This window comes from Castor canadensis, chromosome 6 (genome assembly GCF_047511655.1).
Source record: "Castor canadensis chromosome 6, mCasCan1.hap1v2, whole genome shotgun sequence".
Classification (NCBI taxonomy): domain Eukaryota; kingdom Metazoa; phylum Chordata; class Mammalia; order Rodentia; family Castoridae; genus Castor; species Castor canadensis.
Genome location: NC_133391.1, coordinates 164,211,260 through 164,232,725, shown reverse-complemented (window position 1 = coordinate 164,232,725; position 21,466 = coordinate 164,211,260).

The following is a 21,466-nucleotide window of genomic DNA, read 5'->3' as shown; positions in this document are numbered from 1 at the left end:
TAAGTTTCCTTTTTGGTGGATGTTCTTAAGTGAATTTCTGATCAACTGAATAAGTGAGGGATTTGGCCTCACAAGCTGTTGTGGTCAACAGCTTGGTGGGAACAAATAAAAGTCAAGGACAGTGTTGAGGCAGGAGATAAGGATGGTATTTGGAGAATGGCAATTCACATTAAGTGACTGAGGAATCCTGCACAGCAAAATTTTCTTTTACCCAATGATTAAAGAATACTTTACCATAGATTCCCTTTTTCTCCATTCAGATACCTATTATTATTCTATGGGATTAACTTTGAGAAATGCTTAAATGGAATTTTTTGAGATAAAAAGCAAGGTAAGTTTTAACTACTTATCACTTTAAGATTATTGGGATAGCCTGAGACAGTGAGTCCAGAAAGGAAATGATTCAGAAACTAAGAGCCACCTGTGGTTGGAAGTCAACATTAAAGTAGGGTCTGGTGAGTGGTCAATCAGCATCTTGCCTTTTATGTCTAGGCCTATACCCTGCCCTCTAGATCGCAGTTGTCTCTCTTCTTCAAAGGCAATAAACAGAGTTGTTCTAACATGAGAGCTTGCTCCAACACCACCTTGCCACTTCTACTTTTTCTCTCCATTTTGATGTCTACCCTATCTTCATTGGTCCTCACTTTGTTGGTTGGTTCCTTCTGAGGACAAGAGAAATGATTCCACACTCATTCTTTATTGGCCTGTGGCCACAGTTCCTTCTATTTATCTAGGTGAAAATAAGTCATTATGAGATAGGGTCCTCTTAGGAGGAGGTTGTAGCCTTGATATTCTGTATTTGACCACCAGAAAACATACCTTGGGAAGACTGAAGTAAGATAGCATTTCCCTTTTACTCCAAACCTGATGGCTTGAGTGTAGCTCCTGTATAACACTTTTATCTGTCCACTCTTATATCAATTCTACTTGTCCTCTTGTACATTAAATAACCAAACCTACTTCAATTACTCAGCTTATCATCAGTGCAGTACTTATTGTGTAATCAATATAATTCACTGAATAGCAAAGAAAAAGTCTAGTCTTTGCCCTTGAGAGTTTCAGTGTCTAGAAGAAATATATATAAACAACCAATGAAAGGATAAGTAGATATATAGCACAATGGGACGAGAAACTAAGTGGCCATATGGGAAAAGAATGAAGGGAGATTACTGGCCCTCAACATGAATAAAATAGTAGATAAATAGAAATCAAAGCTTGTATGTATTTCAGGAGTAGGAGTGAGGCAAGAGGAAAAGAAAATTGTCCTTTGGTTGTGATTGCTCACCCAATCATATTAATAGAGAAAACTAGAACACAAATGAGCGAGTCTTTCCTGATATAATGACTTTAATCAAAAATTGCTGTGCTCTGTCCTTATTCTTTACATTCTGAGTTCGTAAGAAAAAAATAGAATAAAATCCCTGTATGTCATAGAAAGTAGTATTTCAGCAAAAGTAAGAGCACCATTTCTAAAAGAAAATGCAAGTAGTATCTCTTTATGTTAAGCCGGTTAATTCATCAGTATGACTGTTGTTATTTTACAGTCGCTGAATTGGAAAGCCCACTGCTACACTGGAGCCAAACTACACTGAAACATTTATTAGATCTTTAAAGTTCTGTTTACAAAAAGCAAATGCTTTGTGTATATTAAAAAATAGCAACAAATGTTGGTGGGATGGTTGGGAACAGGACTGATGTGAAAATGGGACGGGTTTTGCAGTTAAAAAACAGTGGCTGCACTCACTCTTTGGACTTCCAAACACTTGAAGATATTAAGAGCTAGTCAATCAAACTTCCCTTGTATATGTTATCAGAAATACTTAACTAAAGAAGTCATGAAGGCAAGCTGCCAAAACTTAGGAACTTCTACAGAGGGCCAAATGTAATCATAGTGAAACTATCAATTTCAGTGTCTGGCTTTTAAATTATCATACGTATGCTAAATAACTAATTTGGTAATTGACAAAGAGAAGCCTAAGGATGCACAAGTGATTGGGAAGCAACAATTAAGTTATATACCCAGAATAAATTTTTGAGAGAAACAGTAACTCACAACTCTTTGGCACCCCAAATGCTTTTACTATGTGCGGGGTTCCTGGGAAATCTCTTACTCCTTTCAAACTTGTAGAAAGATCTGTGAGGTCTTCTGATTCTGGATTTTCCTGCTAGATGGGAAGATATACTAGGGGATCCAAATGTTTATAGTTGGTGGAAGAAAATATTATCTAGTACACAACCAGAAGAACTGACCTCAGGCAGGAACCTGGGGAGAATAAGAAACATTAAAACATCATTGAGTGGTCACGTGAAAGTTCTCTTTTACTTGCTTCTATTTTTTTACTTGCTTCTATTTCTTTTACTGGGGCTTGAACTCAGGGCCTTCACCTTGAGCCACTTCACCAGCCCTATTTTTGTGAAGAGTTGTTTGCCATAAGTTCTCACGAACTTTTTGCCTGGGCTGGGTTCTAACCGAGATCCTCCTGATATCTGCCTCCTGAGTAACTAGGATTACAGGTGTGAGCCACTGGTGCCCAGCATTTGCTTCTATTTTATCAGCAGAGTAAGCAAGCAAAGTCATCAACTGAGAATGAGGATTGGGAGAGCTTTTATAGGCAGAGAAGAGAAAAAGGAGCACTCATTCAGGAGAGTAGGGAAGTAATTGACTGGAGAAATGGATTGTCAGGTGGCAAGAGGGCCCATGTCAGGTTCTTGGGCACTGCCAGGGTGCTTCAGTATTTTTTCCAGTCATATTCAGCTGAAATGGATGCAATCTTTAAGTAGATATTGAGCTGGTTTACTTGACTGTGGTCTGGCCAATTTGGTGCAGTGACACAAGAACAAAGCACAGGTGTAAAAATAAATTTCTTTTTTTTTCCTCCTTATTCATATATTCATATGTACATACATTATTTGGGTTATTTCTCTCCCCTGCCTCCCACTCCCTCCCCCTCCCCCCTGCTCCCTGGCTTCCAGGCAGAACCTGTTCTGCCCTTTTCTCCAATTTTGTTGAAGAAAAGACATAAGCAATAATAAAAAAGTCAAAGCGTTTTTGCTTGTTGAGATAAGGATAGCTACACAGAGAGATTCCTAGCATTGCTTCCATGCATAAGTGTGTTACAACCTGAACTCATTCATCTCTACCTGACCTCTTCACTACTTCTCAGTCACTTTCCCATTTTGACCTCTGTCGTTTTAGGGTTACTGTGTTAGCTCCTCTGAAGTGGGGACATCAAACACTTTCAAGTTTTGGGTTTCCTACCTACCCCCATTCCTCCAGTATGTGTTCTCCCCTTAGCGTGTGACCCAAGTTCAAAAACGTTACTGCCTTTGCCCTAGATCTAAAGTCTGCCTATGAGGGAGAACATATGATTTTTGGTTTTCTGAGCCTGGCTGACCTCACTCAGGATGATGTTCTCCAGTTCCATCCACTTACTTGAGAATGACAAGATTTTATTCTTGTTCATGGCTGAGCAAAATTCCATTGTGTATAAATACCACTTTTTCTTAATCCATTCATCATCAATAGTGGGGCATCTTGGCTATTTCAATAACTTGGGTATTGTGAATAGCACTGCAATAAACATGGATTTGCAGGAGCCTCTGGAGTAACCTGAGTTGCTTTCCTGTGGGTATATCCCCAGGAGTGGGATTGCTGGATCATATGGCAGATCTATGTTTAGTTTTTTAAGAAGCCTCCATATTGTTTTCCAGAATAGTTGCAATAGCTTGCATTCCCACCAGCAGTGTACCAGGGTTCCTTTTTCTCCACATCCTCGCCAACACCTGTTGTTGGTGGTGTTTTTGATGATGTCTATTCTAACAGGGGTGAGGTAGAATCTTACTGTGGTTTTGATTTGCATTTCCTTTATGGTCAGAGATGGTGAGCATTTTTTCATGTGTTTTTTTGGCCATTTGAATTTCTCCTTTTGAGAAAGTTCTGTTTAGTTCAGTTGCCTGTTTCTTTATTGGTTCATTGATTTGGGGGGAGTTTGGTTTTTTGAGCTCCCTTTATTTCCTGGTTATCAGTCCTTTGTCTGATGTATAGCTAAAAAATATTTTCTCCTACTCTGTGGGTGGTCTCTTCAGTTTAGAGACCATTTCCTTTGGTGTGCAGAAGCTTTTTAATTTTATGAAGTCCCATTTGTCCATCCTTTCTCTTAGTTGCTGAGCTGCTGGGGTTCTATTGAAGAAGTCCTTGCCTTCCAAAATGTTTCCTGCTCTTTCCTGTACTAACTTCAGAGTTTTGGGTCCGATATTAAGGTCCTTGATGCATTTTGAGTTGATACTAGTACAGGATGATAAACATGGATCTAGTTTTTGTCAAAAATAAGGTGGGCTTAGCTATGTGGATTCATATTCGGGTCCTCTATTCTGTTCCACTAGTCTTCTTATCTGTTTTTGTGCCAGTACCATGCTGTTTTTATTGCTATTGCTTTGTAATATAGTTTGAAGTTGGGTATTGTGATTCCTCCAGCATTGCTCTTTTTGCTAAGTATTCCCTTGGTTATTCATGGTCTTTTGTGTTTCCAAATGAACTTTAGGGTTGATTTTTCAGGCTCTATGATGAATGTCATTGGGATTTTGATGGGAATTGCATTAAACATGTAGATTGCTTTTGGTAGTATAGCCATTTTTACTATGTTGATTCTACCAATCCATGAGCATGGGAGAACTTTCCGCCTTCTGTAGTCTTCCTCAATCTCTTTCTTTAGCGGTTTGTAGTTCTCCTTGTAGATGTCATTCACATCATTTGTTAAGTTTATTCCTAGGTATTTGATTTTTTTTTTGAGGCTATTGTCAATGGAATTGTTTCCATATATTCTTTCTCAGTTTGTTCGTTATTGCTGTATAGAAAAGCTAATGATTTTTGTAAGTTGATTTTGTATCCTGCCACCTTGCTGTAGCTGTTTATGGTGTCTAGGAATTTTGGGGTAGAGTTTTTTAGGTCTTTAAGATATAGGATCATGTCATCTGCAAATAGGGATATTTCAACAGTACATTATATACATGTATGGAAATATCACAATGAAATCCTTTTGAACAATTAATAGTTGCTAATTTAAAAAAGAGGTAAAAGGAAGAAGTGACAGGTAACAGGTTTCCTGGAAACATTCTCAAGATGGATGTTGATGGAGAGATGATTTCTTGGAAAGATGTCTATGCAAAAATTCCTTTATGGAGGTCTGAAAAACATTCCATCAATCAGTGATAAGGCTCAGCTTGACAGTGGCTGATCCAGATCAAACCCTTTTGAGACTGCTTTTTGGAATCACTGTCAAAGTTGAGGTCCCAGAATCAAGATAGAGATGTGTGTGTGTGTGTGTGTTTGTGTGTGTGTGTGTGTGTGTGTGTGTGTGTGTGTGTGTGTGTGTGTGGTGTGTGTGTGTGTGTGTGTGTTAGAGAGTTCTCCCAAGAGCAATACCTAGAATGGCAATTGTAAAAGCTGAATTGGGAAGAGGGAGGAGTTCAACTGAGATTAATTTGCAATGGAGGCTTCAGTTAATTCTGGAAGGAGGGAGTTCTGCAACTGGGAGATGCCTTAGACCAGTAGATCTCAACTTGGGATGACTTTGTTCCTTAGGGGACATTTGGGAAGGTCTTTAGATAATCTGAGGGTTGGTGCTTCTAGAAGCTAGTGGTGAAGGCCAGAGAGGTCAGAGATTGCAGTTAAACATCCTCAGTGTACAGACAGCCCCTCCCAACAAAGAATTATCCATCCCAAAATGTCAGTGGTGTTGAGGTGGAGAAAATCTGATTTAGTGATATCTCCAATCAAGGCAAGGGTTAGGGCCTTTGAAAACCTTCCTTCAATTTTGGTTGCCCCAAGGGAAGTGGTGAAATGCAGGACAAGGTAGCCCTCTTGCCCTTACTGAAAATGCGAAAGAAGGAGTTTCTGTGGGTGTCAGCAGACTGTGCTTCTGGCAGCAAGGGGAATGAGTGTCAAAGCTTTGAAAGGGCAAATCTTGGTGCGAATGCAAATAATTTTTCTGTATCTATTTCTACTAGTTGCTGAGGGATCCAGAAAGAACATGACCTCAGGCCTGGATTGTGGGACACAAATGAAGCTGAAGATTGCTGAACAGCCAAGGAGGTTTACAATTAACTGTAATTGCGATGTTTTGCTCTCCCCCCGACTGAGCATTTGGCCAGGGCTTCTTTAGGATTTTGCAAAGCTGCTCTGTACCAACTGCCGCCTGGGAAACCAGCCCTGCTGTGGTTCTTTTTTTTTTTTTTAACCAGATTTTCTTGTAGGCCAGCAGATAGGTGGCCTCTCTGGGTTGGGTGGGACAGTGGGAGGACCAGGCAGAGATGATTAATGTACTCTTTCAGCAATGTACTTGAATGCCCAGCTTGGGCATCCCATGACATTGCCAGTGGTTTTTGGCTTTTGCATAGTTCAGCACCACCTAACTTTTGGCTATTGGGCTACAGATTGCTTGCTTCTGATTCCAGAGCCTACATTCCCTCTTTTTTGATGAAGCACCTCCTCCTGCTCCAGGTCAGTCCCTCCTCTTATGCTTTAGGTTCCAGTCCCCTTCCTCAACTCAAGTATTTTGTTTCTGTCTTATTGTATTCCCTTTTCTACTGGATTATCCCCTATAAAATACAAAAAATCATCCACTAATGTCTAAACAAATAAAAACAAGAATCTTTCTTTCTTTTCTCAATATATCCTAGTATTTTCTGCTCTACTTCACTGAAGTGACTTAATATGGGTTCCCTGACAGCTCATCACGATTGCCTTCTGCCAAATCCCAGGTCTACTCATTTGAACATCAGCAGCATTTGACCCACTAGGCTACTTTTTTCCTAATAGCACATCATCCTGTATTTTCTTCTCACCTTATTATATGCTTCTCAATATCCTTTGCCAGTTACTTCTCTTACATGTTGACATATGCTGAGTTTTCCATAGCTTTCTATAATATCTTCATTTCTTCTCAATTCCCCTCATACAGGTCCATGGCATTAATACTTCCTATACACCAAAGACTTCCAAATCAATATATCCAGTGATTTTTCTCTTCCCTGATCCCAGACTCATTGACTAAACTGCTACCAAACGTACAGTCTCAAGTTTAACATGTACAATACAGATTCCTGGATGTCAATATACCTCTCTAAATAACTAACTGTAATCAAGTGTGCTTTATTGGCTCTACCTCCTTAATACACCTGGAATTCAACCATGTTTACTTTCCCAACTTCTCTTATTGTGCTAATCAGAATCATGTTTCGCTTATCTATTCTGGGGAAGGGTTTTTTAATGTGTCCCCGAGTTTCCAAGCATCTATAGATCTCTATATTCAGGCTTCATGTGTGACAGATCAAAATACCAATGATTAAATCATGACCCTACTTAATGTCTCCCTGTTTTGCATTGCAGTTAAAATTCAGAATTATTATCATGCTCACAAAACCTTATATAATATGGTCTTTTGTTTCTTCTCCATAAACCTGTAAGCACTCAATTTTTTCACAACCTTCTGTCTGTACTGGCTGTAGTAGGTTTTTTTCCTTACCCCCTCTCCCTTTGTCATGTGACCTTGCAATGCACAAGGTGCTAAACATCTCTCTCCACTGTGTGCAGTCTGATTTGTGGGCCCAACTATCCTGGGCCTTGTGCATCTGGATTGTGGTTGCCTGTCATGAGAATCTGGGTTTGGTCTTAGTTTTTGTAACCTTCCAGACCACAGGGCTAAAGTCACAAAGCCTTGTCTAGTTAAGCCCTAGAACCTCACTAATATCTAGAAATGAGAGTAGCTGGTCAAATATTGCAAAGTCTTTTGGGTTCAGCAGAGAAAAGGTGACACATATGAAAAATGCTTATGACAGAGAATTAATTTATTCTTAGCAGAAATGCATGTTTCCACTTAAAAAATTGTAAACTCTATTAAATTTTTTTTCTATTCAAGAACGTTCACTGAATCCCAGGAGGTTTTTGTATTACCCATAGTTGAAAGAGAAGATGTACTGTTTTATTTCTTATTTTAAAATATTTTTCCTACATGACATAAAATTTTGACTTTAAATACAGTCTTGATAAAGCCATTGAAAATGCTTTCTTCATGTGGAGTGAATGTGTATTACTCATATATGCAATTGTATAAGTATACTTAGATGTATACTTAATGTGGTGGAAAGTGAACAGTGTCATTTTAAAGGACCAGTGATGTAGAAAATTGATTGTTCTAACATGTTTCCTACACAACTTAAAATAGCCCAGTGAAGGATCAGTATGTTTTAAAGCAGCTTGTTATGAATAGAAATATTATATTATCTATATTTTTCCTTCTTGAATGGACAAAAAAATTATCTGTAGAGTATGCAGTTGACTTTAAGTAATGGAAAAGCCAAGTATCAGGGCTGTAAAGATAGTTTTTATGATTCTATTGTAGGGAGTTTGAAGGTAGAGATTGCTGGTGTTATTTCTGTGGCCGTCTGTCTTTAGGATTCTAGATCACAATCTTTATAATTCTTTTGTCTTTTCCCTTCAGTTCATGAGATGGTTACCACAGATTCAAGAAACACTAAAGTTGAAGGTTGAAAGAAAGGGGGAGAGAGTATGGTAGTGCTAGCTTTGAATTTTATTTCAATAGTAAAATCTATTCCAGTCACCTCTGGTGAATTTTGGTTACATTTTCCCTGGCCAGAACATTGTCATGTGGCCATTCCTAACTATTAGCTAGACTGAAAAAACAAGCATTTAACTTTTTTTTTTTTTCATTTTTCTTTTATTATTCATATGTGCATACAAGGCTTGGTTTATTTCTCCCCCCGACCCCACCCCCTCCCTTACCACCCACTCCACCCCCTCCCGCTCCCCCCCTCAATACCCAGCAGAAACTATTTTGCCCTTATCTCTAATTTTGTTGTAGAGAGAGTATAAGCAATAATAGGAAGGAACAAGGGGTTTTGCTGGTTGAGATAAGGATAGCTATACAGGGCATTGACTCACATTGATTTCCTGTGCGTGGGTGTTACCTTCTAGGTTAATTCTTTTTAATCTCACCTTTTCTCTAGTTCCTGGTCCCCTTTTCCTATTGGCCTCAGTTGCTTTAAGGTATCTGCTTTAGTTTCTCTGCATTAAGGGCAACAAATGCTAGCTAGTTTTTTAGGTGTCTTACCTATCCTCACCCCTCCCTTGTGTGCTCTCGCTTTTATCATGTGCTCATAGTCCAATCCCTTTGTTGTGTTTGCCCTTGATCTAATGTCCACATATGAGGGAGAACATACGATTTTTGGTCTTTTGAGCCAGGCTAACCTCACTCAGAATGATGTTCTCCAATTCCATCCATTTACCAGCGAATGATAACATTTCGTTCTTCTTCATGGCTGCATAAAATTCCATTGTGTATAGATACCACATTTTCTTAATCCATTCGTCAGTGCTGGGGCATCTTGGCTGTTTCCATAACTTGGCTATTGTGAATAGTGCCGCAATAAACATGGATGTGCAGGTGCCTCTGGAGTAACAGTCTTTTGGGTATATCCCCAAGAGTGGTATTGCTGGATCAAATGGTAGATCGATGTCCAGCTTTTTAAGTAGCCTCCAAATTTTTTTCCAGAGTGGTTGTACTAGTCTACATTCCCACCAACAGTGTAAGAGGGTTCCTTTTTCCCCGCATCCTCGCCAACACCTGTTGTTGGTGGTGTTGCTGATGATGGCTATTCTAACAGGGGTGAGGTGGAATCTTAGTGTGGTTTTAATTTGCATTTCCTTTATTGCTAGAGATGGTGAGCATTTTTTCATGTGTTTTCTGGCCATTTGAATTTCTTCTTTTGAGAAAGTTCTGTTTAGTTCACCTGCCCATTTCTTTATTGGTTCATTAGTTTTGGGAGAATTTAGTTTTTTAAGTTCCCTGTATATTCTGGTTATCAGTCCTTTGTCTGATGTATAGTTGGCAAATATTTTCTCCCACTCTGTGGGTGTTCTCTTCAGTTTAGAGACCATTTCTTTTGATGAACAGAAGCTTTTTAGTTTTATGAGGTCCCATTTATCTATGCTATCTCTTAGTTGCTGTGCTGCTGGGGTTTCATTGAGAAAGTTCTTACCTATACCTACTAACTCCAGAGTATTTCCTACTCTTTCTTGTATCAACTTAAGAGTTTGGGGTCTGATATTAAGATCCTTGATCCATTTTGAGTTAATCTTGGTATAGGGTGATATACATGGATCTAGTTTCAGTTTTTTGCAGACTGCTAACCAGTTTTCCCAGCAGTTTTTGTTGAAGAGGCTGCTATTTCTCCATCGTATATTTTTAGCTCCTTTGTCAAAGATAAGTTGCTTATAGTTGTGTGGCTTCATATCTGGATCCTCTATTCTGTTCCACTGGTCTTCATGTCTGTTTTTGTGCCAGGACCATGCTGTTTTTATTGTTATTGCTTTGTAATATAGTTTGAAGTCAGGTATTGTGATACCTCCTGCATTGTTCTTTTGACTGAGTATTGCCTTGGCTATTCGTGGCCTCTTGTGTTTCCATATAAATTTAACAGTAGATTTTTCAATCTCTTTGATGAATGTCATTGGAATTTTGATGGGAATTGCATTAAACATGTAGATTACTTTTGGGAGTATAGACATTTTTACTATGTTGATTCTACCAATCCATGAGATCTCTCCACTTTCTATAGTCTTCCTCAATCTCTTTCTTCAGAAGTGTATAGTTTTCCTTGTAGAGGTCTTTCACATCTTTTGTTAGGTTTACACCTAGGTATTTGATTTTTTTTGAGGCTATTGTAAATGGAATTGTTTTCATACATTCTTTTTCCATTTGCTCATTGTCAGTGTATAGAAATGCTAATGATTTTTCTATGTTGATTTTATATCCTGCTACCTTGCTATAGCTATTGATGATGTCTAGAAGCTTCTGAGTAGAGTTTTTTGGGTCTTTAAGGTATAGGATCATGTCATCTGCAAATAGGGATATTTTGACAGTTTCTTTACCTATTTGTATTCCTTTTATTCCTTCTTCTTGCCTAATTGCTCTGGCTAGGAATTCCAGTACTATGTTGAATAGGAGTGGAGATAGTGGGCATCCTTGTCTGGTTCCTGATTTTAGAGGGAATGGCTTTAATTTTTCTCCGTTAAGTATAATGCTGGCTGTAGGTTTGTCATATATAGCTTTTATAATGTTGAGGAACTTTCCTTCTATTCCTAGTTTTCTTAGAGCTTTTATCATGAAATGATGTTGGATCTTATCAAAGGCTTTTTCTGCATCTATTGAGATGATCAAGTGGTTTTTGTCTTTGCTTCTGTTAATGTGGTTTATTACGTTTATTGATTTTCGTATGTTGAACCACCCCTGCATCCCTGGGATGAAGCCTACCTGGTCGTGGTGAATAATCTTTTTGATGTGTTGCTGAATTCGATTTGCCATTATTTTGTTGAGGATTTTTGCATCAATGTTCATTAAGGAGATTGGCCTATAGTTCTCCTTTTTGGAGGTGTCTTTGCCTGGTTTTGGGATAAGTGTAATAGTGGCTTCATAAAATGTGTTTGGCAGTTTTCCTTCCCTTTCTATTTCATGGAACAGTTTAAGGAGGGTTGGTATCAGTTCTTCTTTAAAGGTCTGATAGAATTCAGCAGAGAATCCATCAGGTCCTGGACTTTTCTTTTTGGGGAGACTCTTGATTGCTGCTTCAATTTCATTTTGTGTTATAGGTCTATTCAGGTGATTAATTTCCTCTTGGTTCAGTTTTGGATGATCATATGTATCTAGAAATCTGTCCATTTCTTTTAGATTTTCAAATTTATTTGAATATAGGTTCTCAAAGTAGTCTCTGATGATTTCCTGGACTTCCATGGTGTTTGTTGTTATCTCCCCTTTTGCATTCCTGATTCTACTAATTTGGGTTTTTTCTCTCCTCATTTTAGTCAGGTTTGCCAGGGGTCTATCGATCTTGTTTATTTTTTCAAAGAACCAACTTTTTGTTTCATTAATTCTTTGTATGGTTTTTTTGGTTTCTATTTCGTTGATTTCAGCTCTTATTTTTATTATTTCTCTCCTTCTATTTGTTTTGGGATTTGCTTGTTCTTGTTTTTCTAGGAGTTTGAGATGTATCATTAGGTCATTGATTTGGGATCTTTCAATCTTTTTAATATATGCACTCATGGCTATAAACTTTCCTCTCAAGACTGCCTTAGCTGTGTCCCATAGGTTCCGGTAGGTTGTGTTTTCATTTTCATTGACTTCTAGGAACTTTTTAATTTCCTCTTTTATTGCATCGATGATCCATTCTTCATTAAGTAATGAGTTATTTAGTTTCCAGCTGTTTGCATGTTTTTTGTCTTTACTTTTGTTGTTGAGTTCTACTTTTACTGCATTGTGGTCAGATAGTATGCATGGTATTATTTCTATTTTCTTATATTTGCTGAGGCTTGCTTTGTGCCCTAGGATATGATCTATTTTGGAGAAGGTTCCATGGGCTGCTGAGAAGAATGTATATTGTGTAGAGGTTGGATGAAATGTTCTGTAGACATCTACTAGGTCCACTTGATCTATTGCATATTTTAGATCTTGGATTTCTTTAGTGAGTTTTTGTTTGGATGACCTATCTATTGATGATAATGGAGTGTTAAAGTCTCCCACAACCACTGTGTTGGCATTTATATATGCTTTTAGGTCTTTCAGGGTATGTTTGATGAAATTGGGTGCGTTGACATTGGGTGCGTACAGATTGATGATTATTATTTCCTTTTGGTCTATTTCCCCTTTTATTAGTATGGAATGTCCTTCTTTATCTCGTTTGATCAATGTAGGTTTGAAGTCTACTTTGTCAGAGATAAGTATTGCTACTCCTGCTTGTTTTCGGGGGCCATTGGCTTGGTAAATCTTCTTCCAGCCTTTCATCCTAAGCATATGCTTATTTCTGTCGGTGAGATGAGTCTCCTGTAAGCAACAAATTGTTGGATCTTCTTTTTTAATCCATTTTGTCAAACGGTGTCTTTTGATGGGTGAATTAAGTCCATTAACATTAAGTGTTAGTACTGATAGGTATGTGGTGATTCCTGCCATTTAGTTATCTTAGTTGTTTGAAGGTTTGATTGTGTGTACCTAACTTGATGTTACTCTCTACTGTCTTGCTTTTTCTTATCCTGTGGTTTGGTGCTGCCTGCCTTTTCATGGTTAAGTTGGGTGTCACTTTCTGTGTGCAGGATCCCTTGCAGAATCTTTTGTAATGGTGGCTTTGTGGTCACATATTGTTTTAGTTTCTGCTTATCATGGAAGACTTTTATTGCTCCATCTATTTTGAATGATAGCTTTGCTGGGTAGAGTATCCTGGGGTTGAAGTTATTTTCATTCAGTGCCCGGAAGATTTCACCCCATCCTCTTCTTGCTTTTAATGTTTCTGTTGAGAAGTCTGCTGTGATTTTGATGGGTTTACCTTTGTATGTTACTTGTTTTTTCTCTCTTGCAGCCTTCAATATTCTTTCCTTAGTTTCTGAACTTGTTGTTTTAATGATGATATGTCGTGGAGTAGTTCTATTTTGATCTGGTCTGTTTGGTGTCCTGGAGGCCTCTTGCATCTGTATGGGAATATCTTTCTCTAGATTTGGGAAATTTTCCGTTATTATTTTGTTGAATATATTACGCATTCCCTTCGCTTGCACCTCTTCTCCTTCTTCGATGCCCATGATTCTCAAGTTTGGTCTTTTGATGGAGTCGGTGAGTTCTTGCATTTTCTTTTCACAGGTCTTGAGTTGTTTAATTAGTAGTTCTTCAGTTTTTCCTTTAATTACCATTTCATCTTCAAGTTCTGAGATTCTGTCTTCTGTTTGTTCTATTCTGCTGGATTGGCCTTCCGTTTTGTTTTGCAGTTCTGTTTCGTTCTTTTTTCTGAGGTTTTCCATATCCTGGCTGTTTTCTTCTTTATTGTTGTCTATTTTTGTCCTGAGTTCATTTATCCATTGATTCATTGTGTTCTCTCTTTCATTTTGGTGTTTATACAGTGCTTCTATGGTTTCCTTTATTTCTTCTTTTGCTTTTTCAAATTCTCTATTTTTATTGTCTTGGAATTTCTTGAGTGTCTCCTGTACATTTTGGTTGACCCTATCCAGTATCATCTCTATAAAATTCTCATTGAGTACCTGTAGTATGTCTTCTTTTAAATTATTCTTGTAGGCTTCATTGGGTCCTTTGGCATAGTTTATCTTCATTTTGTTGGAGTCTGGCTCTGAGTTTCTGTTCTCTTCATTCCCCTCTGGTTCCTGTACTAATTTTTTGCTGTGGGGAAACTGGTTTCCTTGTTTTTTCTGTCTTGCTGTCATTGTCCTTGGTGTTGTTACTGTCCCTGTACTGTGTGTAATTAAGTATTTTCTAGCTTGTAATAATAACAATGGTAATATTGAGAATGGAAGAGTGAGCTGAGATGGAAAGCAAGAAGTTAAAGAAAAGGGGAAAACAAATGTACAGACAAGAGGGAGAAAGCAGAACAAGGTATCAGACAAGAGAGTTTCAAAGGTATAAACAGGGAGTGTTAGTGTACTAATCGACAGTAAGCTGAACAGACAATAGAGTGACAGAGAGAGGATTGAAAATCAAAGATAAAAAAAATAAAAAATAAGTATATGAAAGTAATATCTATTTATAAAAATGAATTAAAATAAAATGGAAAATAGAAAATTAAAAAAAACAAAAAAAACCAAAAAACCAAAAAACTTCCAAGTTTATATGCAATGCAATTTCAGTCTTAATAATTTGGATGTCCGTCTCAATCTCCAGTCCTGGAGTTGGTGCCTCAGATGTTGTTCTGTAGTTGTCTCATCAAAGGGGATGCATAAAGTAGAACAAAACTACACTCACACACACACAGAAGAAAAAAAAAAAAAAAAAAAAAGCCCCACCAAGTGTCCCCAGTTGAAATGCAATACAGTTTCAGTAAGTTTTTCGGCTTGCAGGTGTAATTCGGTTGTTCTCTCATCAAAGGTAGGGAGAAAAAGAAAAAAAAAGCGTCTGGAGGCAGTTCTGAGAGTGGTATCTGCAACTGTGGCTTGCCTGCCTGCTGCTCTCAGCCTGTAGCTGGCGGCATTATTTATGCAGATCTCTGGGGTGAGCTTAGCACTCACCTGGTCCCACAGGCTTTGTTTGCTCAGAGTTCTCCTGTGCGGGGAGGGGGCCTCTGCTACAGGCTTTTCCCTTTCCAAGCACTGGGAAAGGCGACACTGCCCCGTGTTGTCAGGCCTGCGTGTTTATTTACAGTTCACGTGGGAAGTGGGTCTTCCCTCCTCTCACAAGCATCCCCACTCCTGGTTGCTGGCGCGCCCCGCTCCCGCCAGAGCCTCTCCGGCCCGCCCGGCTTGTTTATTTACAGTCCCGGGAAGGATTCCCTTCCCCCAATCTTCAGCGCTCAGGGCGCCCCACCCTCTTTCCAGCGTGTCTTAACTGTTCTTATTGCTTAGTACTCAGTTTCTCTTTTTTTTCCCGGGTGGAGGTCAGTCTGTCCAGGGGGCTATGCTGCTCTGGCCCAGGCTTGTCTGTGGGGGAACCGCGGTACCGCGAAGCTCACCTGGTCCGCGTCTTCCCAAGCCGTATGGGCGCCGGCCACTGGCGGCCCGGGGGCCTCCTCGGTTCTCCGTTTAACGTGAAGTGGAGATTCTCTGCGCCGGCTGGAGATGTGGAGGAGTCAAAGTTATGCCTTTTCTCGGTGATTATGCCTGCAAAGTGTGTCTCCAGCGTCTCTCCAAGATTTCACTATAGGAGGGTCGCTTTCTGCTTCCTACCTCTAGCCGCCATCTTGGAATTCCCCAAGCATTTAACTTTTGATGTAGAAAGAGACAAAGGCAAGGGGAAAGTAAGGGAGAATGTGTGTTGTGTGTACCAGTCAAAAGTATAGGCCATATAGTAGTTATATGTATTAGTTGTTGAATAATAATATATTGATATTTGATAATAATAATAATAACCATTTATACCTTTATTTTCTGTCTGATATAATTATTTATTTTGCCGAGTATCCAACTTTTTTGTTGATTTTGTTTTTATTTTAAAATATTTTTATTGGGATATATTTGTTATATGGGGGATTTATAGTCACAATTCTGATTAGGCTTATATTTTCTCTCCCCTTCCACCCTCTCCCTGCCCTACTTAAAGCAACTACAAGAGGTTTCTTTGTTCTTTTTCATGTAAGTGTATAAATTCCATCCACCATATACTCTCACCTTAATCTCTTTCATTCACCATCCTTCCTCCCACAAGTATCCTCCTCCCATACTGTACCTATTTTATAGTCCTGTCTTTCCTATTAATGTGTAGGTGGATGTTCAAAAGAGTTTCTCTGTGTATTCCTGCTGTGAGTATACTTTATTTTGGTCCATTCAACCCTTTCCATTACTCTCCTTATTTTTCAACAGCTTTCAATACACATCCTTATATCCTCCACCTTCACAGATGTTATGTTTTACAATATTGTTGGTGTTCTGCCATTCTCTTTTCCTTTCCCTCTTTCCCGAGTTCCATAGAATGTTTCCACTATTACTAACATGTCGTACATATGAGTTTATATATGATCATGCTTATTTTTGTATGTGTGTTTATCTTTTGGATCTATCTTTCACGTATGAGAGAAAGCATGCATCCTTTTTCTTTCCGAGCCTGGTTTACTTCACTTAACATGATGTCCTCCAATTACATCCATTTACCTTCAAGCACATGTCATTATTCCTTATGGCTGAGTAAAACTCCATTGTGCATATGTACCATAATTTCTTGATCATTCATCAGTTGTAGGGCACCTGTTTGTTTCCATGGCTTGGCTATTGTGAACAGTGCTGCAATGAACATCAGTGTATGGGTGTCTCTATTGTATCCTGACTTATGTTCTTTTGGGTAGATGCCCAGGAGCAGTATCACTGGATCATATGGCTGTTCTATCTTTAGCTTTTTGAGGATTCTCCATACTTCATTCCATAGTGGTTGTACTAATTTGCATTCCCACCAACAATGTATAAGTGTTCCTGTTTCACCACATCCTCACCAGCATTTGTTGTTGTTATTGTCCTTGAATTTGACGATTATAACTGGGATGAGATGAAATCTAAGTGTTGTTTTGTTTTGCATCTTTTTTATAATTAGGGAAGTTGAATACTTCTTCGTGTATTTAATGCCCATTTTTATCTCTTCCTTTGAGATTTCCCTGTTTAATTCATGTGCTAATTTTTTCATTGGGAAATTGATTCTTCTGGGTTTAAGTTTTTTGAGTTCCCTGTAGATTCTGTTATTGATGTTTTGTCAGTACTGGGTTTTGAACTCAGGGGCTTATACTTACTAGGCTGATTCTCTACCACTGGAGCCATACTCCCAGCCCTTTTTGCTTGAGGTATCTTGGATTTACACCTGGTCTATGATCTATTACTACTTCCTATGTGACTTGGATGACAGGCCTGCACCACTATACCCAGTTTTTATTAATTGAGATGGATGTCTCAGGAACATTCTGCCCAGGCTTGTCTTGAACCATCATCCTCCTGATCTTTGCTTTTGGGTAGCTAGAATCACAAGAGTGTATTTTGATGACAAATATATACTAATTTAAAAAATACTTCCTTTTGATAGTATATTCATTTAAAGCAAGCCTACTATTGAACTAGGAATTGCTATTTACTACCATCATTGCAGATACAGAATACGTAAGTCTAGTCATATTCTGACATGTAAAATGTCTAAAGATAAGCAGGTGATTCAGATTTGTGAAGATAGTCCAGTGAACTCAAGAGGGAAAAATGTTCAAAATAAATATGCATAAACTAAAACTGGAAGCACAAATCACACAACTATTTGGTTTGTTTTTCTTTTTCTTTTTTTTTTTTACAAGCTAGCTTTATTATGATGATTTTTTTTAAATCAAGAATCCCAGCTTTGAAAGTTTCTCAAAATGGGTTTCAAGGGAGAGTTAATTTTGTCTACAGAATTCCCATGGAGACCTGTGGTTAATGATGTGATCCTTTGTACACATGGCAGCCGGGGCCAGATGAACACAGGAGCAGCACTGATGGGCTCCTGGGATTGTGTTTCCATTAATGCAGCTGTGACAGCCTGTCCATTACCAGCACCAAGTACAGAAGGTTACCTGCACCTCATGGTTCCACTACCAGAGAGAGTGGGGTCCTAATTCCAGGCTCTAAAAAATACTCCTGGAAAAGAATATATTTCTACTACTCAGAGTGTTGACATATTTATTAAAGTAGCCAAACAATCACCAAGTTTATCAATGAAAAGAAAATATGAATATTAAGAAAAGCTTACATCTTTTTGCCTTGATGTTTTTCTCTTATTGCATCAGATTTACACAAAGCAAGGTAAATTGATGCTATTTAGCAAATGGCCAGTTCCTTTCATAAAATAGAGTTTGCTAATTCTGATGATGTAAGCAAGATTCATGGTTTTATACCATTTTAGGCTGTTTGCCTAAGTCACTCAATCCTGAATAGACCCGGATATAAATCCTATTAGCAATAAGAAATCTGTTCTTACTCCCCAGTGAATATATATCTGTGAAAGGGAAATAGAGATGCAATAAATGGTAGTCAAGAGAGTATTTGTAGAGAGTTCCAATGGTGAGAACAAGGTTTCTATTTTCAAACTAAATTTTTTATTTTCAAATAATTTTACATACACATGTACTTGTAAGAAACAATGTAGAAGGATCCCATTTATCCACTACCCCATTTCCCATAATGATAGCATCTTGCAAAGCTGTTGTATACTATCACAACCAGTACACAAACATTGATAAAATCAAGAGACAGAATAGTTCCACCAAAGCAGAGACGTTCGTGTTGCTGTGCATGGCCACATTCACTTCCCCCGGCAACCGGCAACCACAAATCTGTTCCATCTTTTTCTTATTTTATCATTTCAGAATTTGGTAAGTTAACCATAACTTCCTCAGGAACTTCTCAGCTCACCCTCTGCCCTCTTCTTGGGGCACTCTGATGACACAAGCGTTAGGTCTTTCATATTGTCCCAAATATCCCCAAGCCCTTTTCATGGTTTTTGTTCTTTTTATTTCTATTTTTCTTTCTTCGTATTGGACAATTTTGAGATATCATTCTATCCTTCAGTTCACTGATTCTCTTCTCTCTTTACTCTGCTGGTCAACCCTTATTTCAGTTATTAACTTTCAGTTGTAAAATTCCCACTTGGTTCTTCATATCTTCTGTTTCCTTGCTTATGTGTTCTTGTCTTTCATTTATTGTCAGTGCTCATTGAAGAACTTTTTCATGGCTGACAAAACCTTTGTCAGATAGTTCTGACCTCTCTGTCACCTTGGTGTTGGTTATTTTAAAAATTCAATTTGAAATATTCCTGCTTCTTGGTATGCTGAATGATTTTTAAACTGAAACTTAGATGTTTTCAAACTTTTGATCTTAATGAAAATTTCTATTTTAACTGTTTCTTTCTGACACTATTCTGGCAGGGAAAGGAAGAGAACATCTAGTAACTGCTAGAAGGAAGTTGAATCAAAGGCTTTCCACTGGACCTCTGTTGTGACCCAAGGCAAGAAACCCCTCTTTGCTTTGCTTTGCTGTCCACCATGAGAGTTCTGGCTTCCACATGGTTTCCTCTGACACTGCTGTGGGTGTGGCATTGCTACCCTTGACCACTAGTTCTCTTCTGACAGCACCCTAGCAGGGAGTGGAGAGTCACCTTACTGCCAGAGGAGGTGCGTGTTTAAGTGGATCAGCCAGATTACAGTCCTTTACATGCCCAATTTACTGCTTCTACCATGATTGACAAGCTTTCGTCAGAAGTCTATAGTTGGAATTTAGATGAAACAGTTTCTGGATGTACAGGATGTAGTACAAGTGAAGCTTCCCAATTCCCAAAATCCCAAATCGAAATCTTAAATGTTATTATTTCAATAATGACACCAAAACTCTTTTGAGTATCATGTAGGCAGCCTGTAATGTCTTCGAAAATATTCTAAGATCTTATATATTCCCAAATCAGAGACAATGGTTCCAAGTATTTTGGATAAGGGACACCCAATGTCTACCTTCTTACTCTATTTTTAGGAAATTTAGACTGCTTACTTAAAAAAAGATCTTTTCAGTGGTTTTGGCCCCTCTAAAAGAGCAGACAGAAAAAATGAAATAACATTCAGATAATTTTTTCTCTCTGCTTAACATTCATTTATTTATCCTGCACGTACTGTAAGCATTTGTTGACTGATTACCTTATGCAAGGGTCTGTGCTAGAGAGCTGGGAGATGCAGGTGAAAACCACACCAGCCTTGTCTCGGGAGGCTTGCAAATTGGTATTCAAAGTGCCAGCTTGAAGTTCGGAAGCTTGGTGAAAAGACCGAAATTTTGGGTTACAGTCGTATATTTGTGCTAGATTCTAGATGTTAAAAGAGGCATTAAAATAGTCTTTCATATCTGGAGAGAAGTGTTTTCAATACAACACAAAACTATTCAATACGGTCCTTGAAAATAGATGAATTTATTATTTTATTTCAATAATGAAACATATATAATAAACCTAGATTTAAAACTTTTGAAACATGATTTTTTTCATCTTTAAAAAAGAAAATTGTAGCAAATTAAAGGAAATTTCCAAAATAAAAAATTTTATACGAAGTCAAATCACTGACAGTCTCTGTGTTTGGTTAAAAGCCTTTTAAGAAATACGTAATTTCAAAACTCCTGATTCTCTATTCAAGTATCATATGTGTGTATATATTATATGTAATATATTTTAATTTAATTTACAATATCTCACATCCATAAGGAGAAGCTGCTCTGGGCTTGCCTCCCCACAAAGAAATTTGCATGATTAACTAAGACGCAGTGTTAAATCATTCTAGGTGTTTACATGGACAGGGAATAAAATACTGAGAATTACCTTTTACTATTCGAGGGAGGAGACACTAAAGGACCATTTTAACGCTCTCCAAAGCCATGTGACCCTCCAAAGAGATCGTAAGGTATTAAACAAAGGGTAACACCAACCTCAAGTTTAAAAAAAAAAATCAGAAACGAGGGGAAAATAAACTTCCTGGCTCTGAAGCTCTTAAAAATTCTGAGCCTGGAAACGTCCTTCACGGGGCGGGGAAAGTGTTGGGCTCTCCTGGGACCTCTCCCTGCTAAGTTCGTCTCAAGTTTTCCCTCCTGTTTCTCCATTCTTCGCTTCAGTCCCCAGACCTGGCGAGCCCCAGGAGGATGCCAACTTAGGTACCCGAGATGTGTCAGAATTCAGACACTGATGCGTCTTTATTATAAATGCCCACGCATCCAAAACAGACTACAGTTGCAGACCACCCCAGGGGATTTTGAACGACGAGTGGAAGCTCATCTTACAAATGGGGAGAACAAGCCCATAAAAGAATAGGAAAAGAAAACCAGTTACACGTTGCTTTCCACCAAAGGGTCTGTGGACGACGAGCACAGTTCGAGCCCAGCCCCTGCCCCAGAGCGGGAGCCCTGAAAAGGCGCGCTGCCCCTTTAAAAGGCCGCGCATCT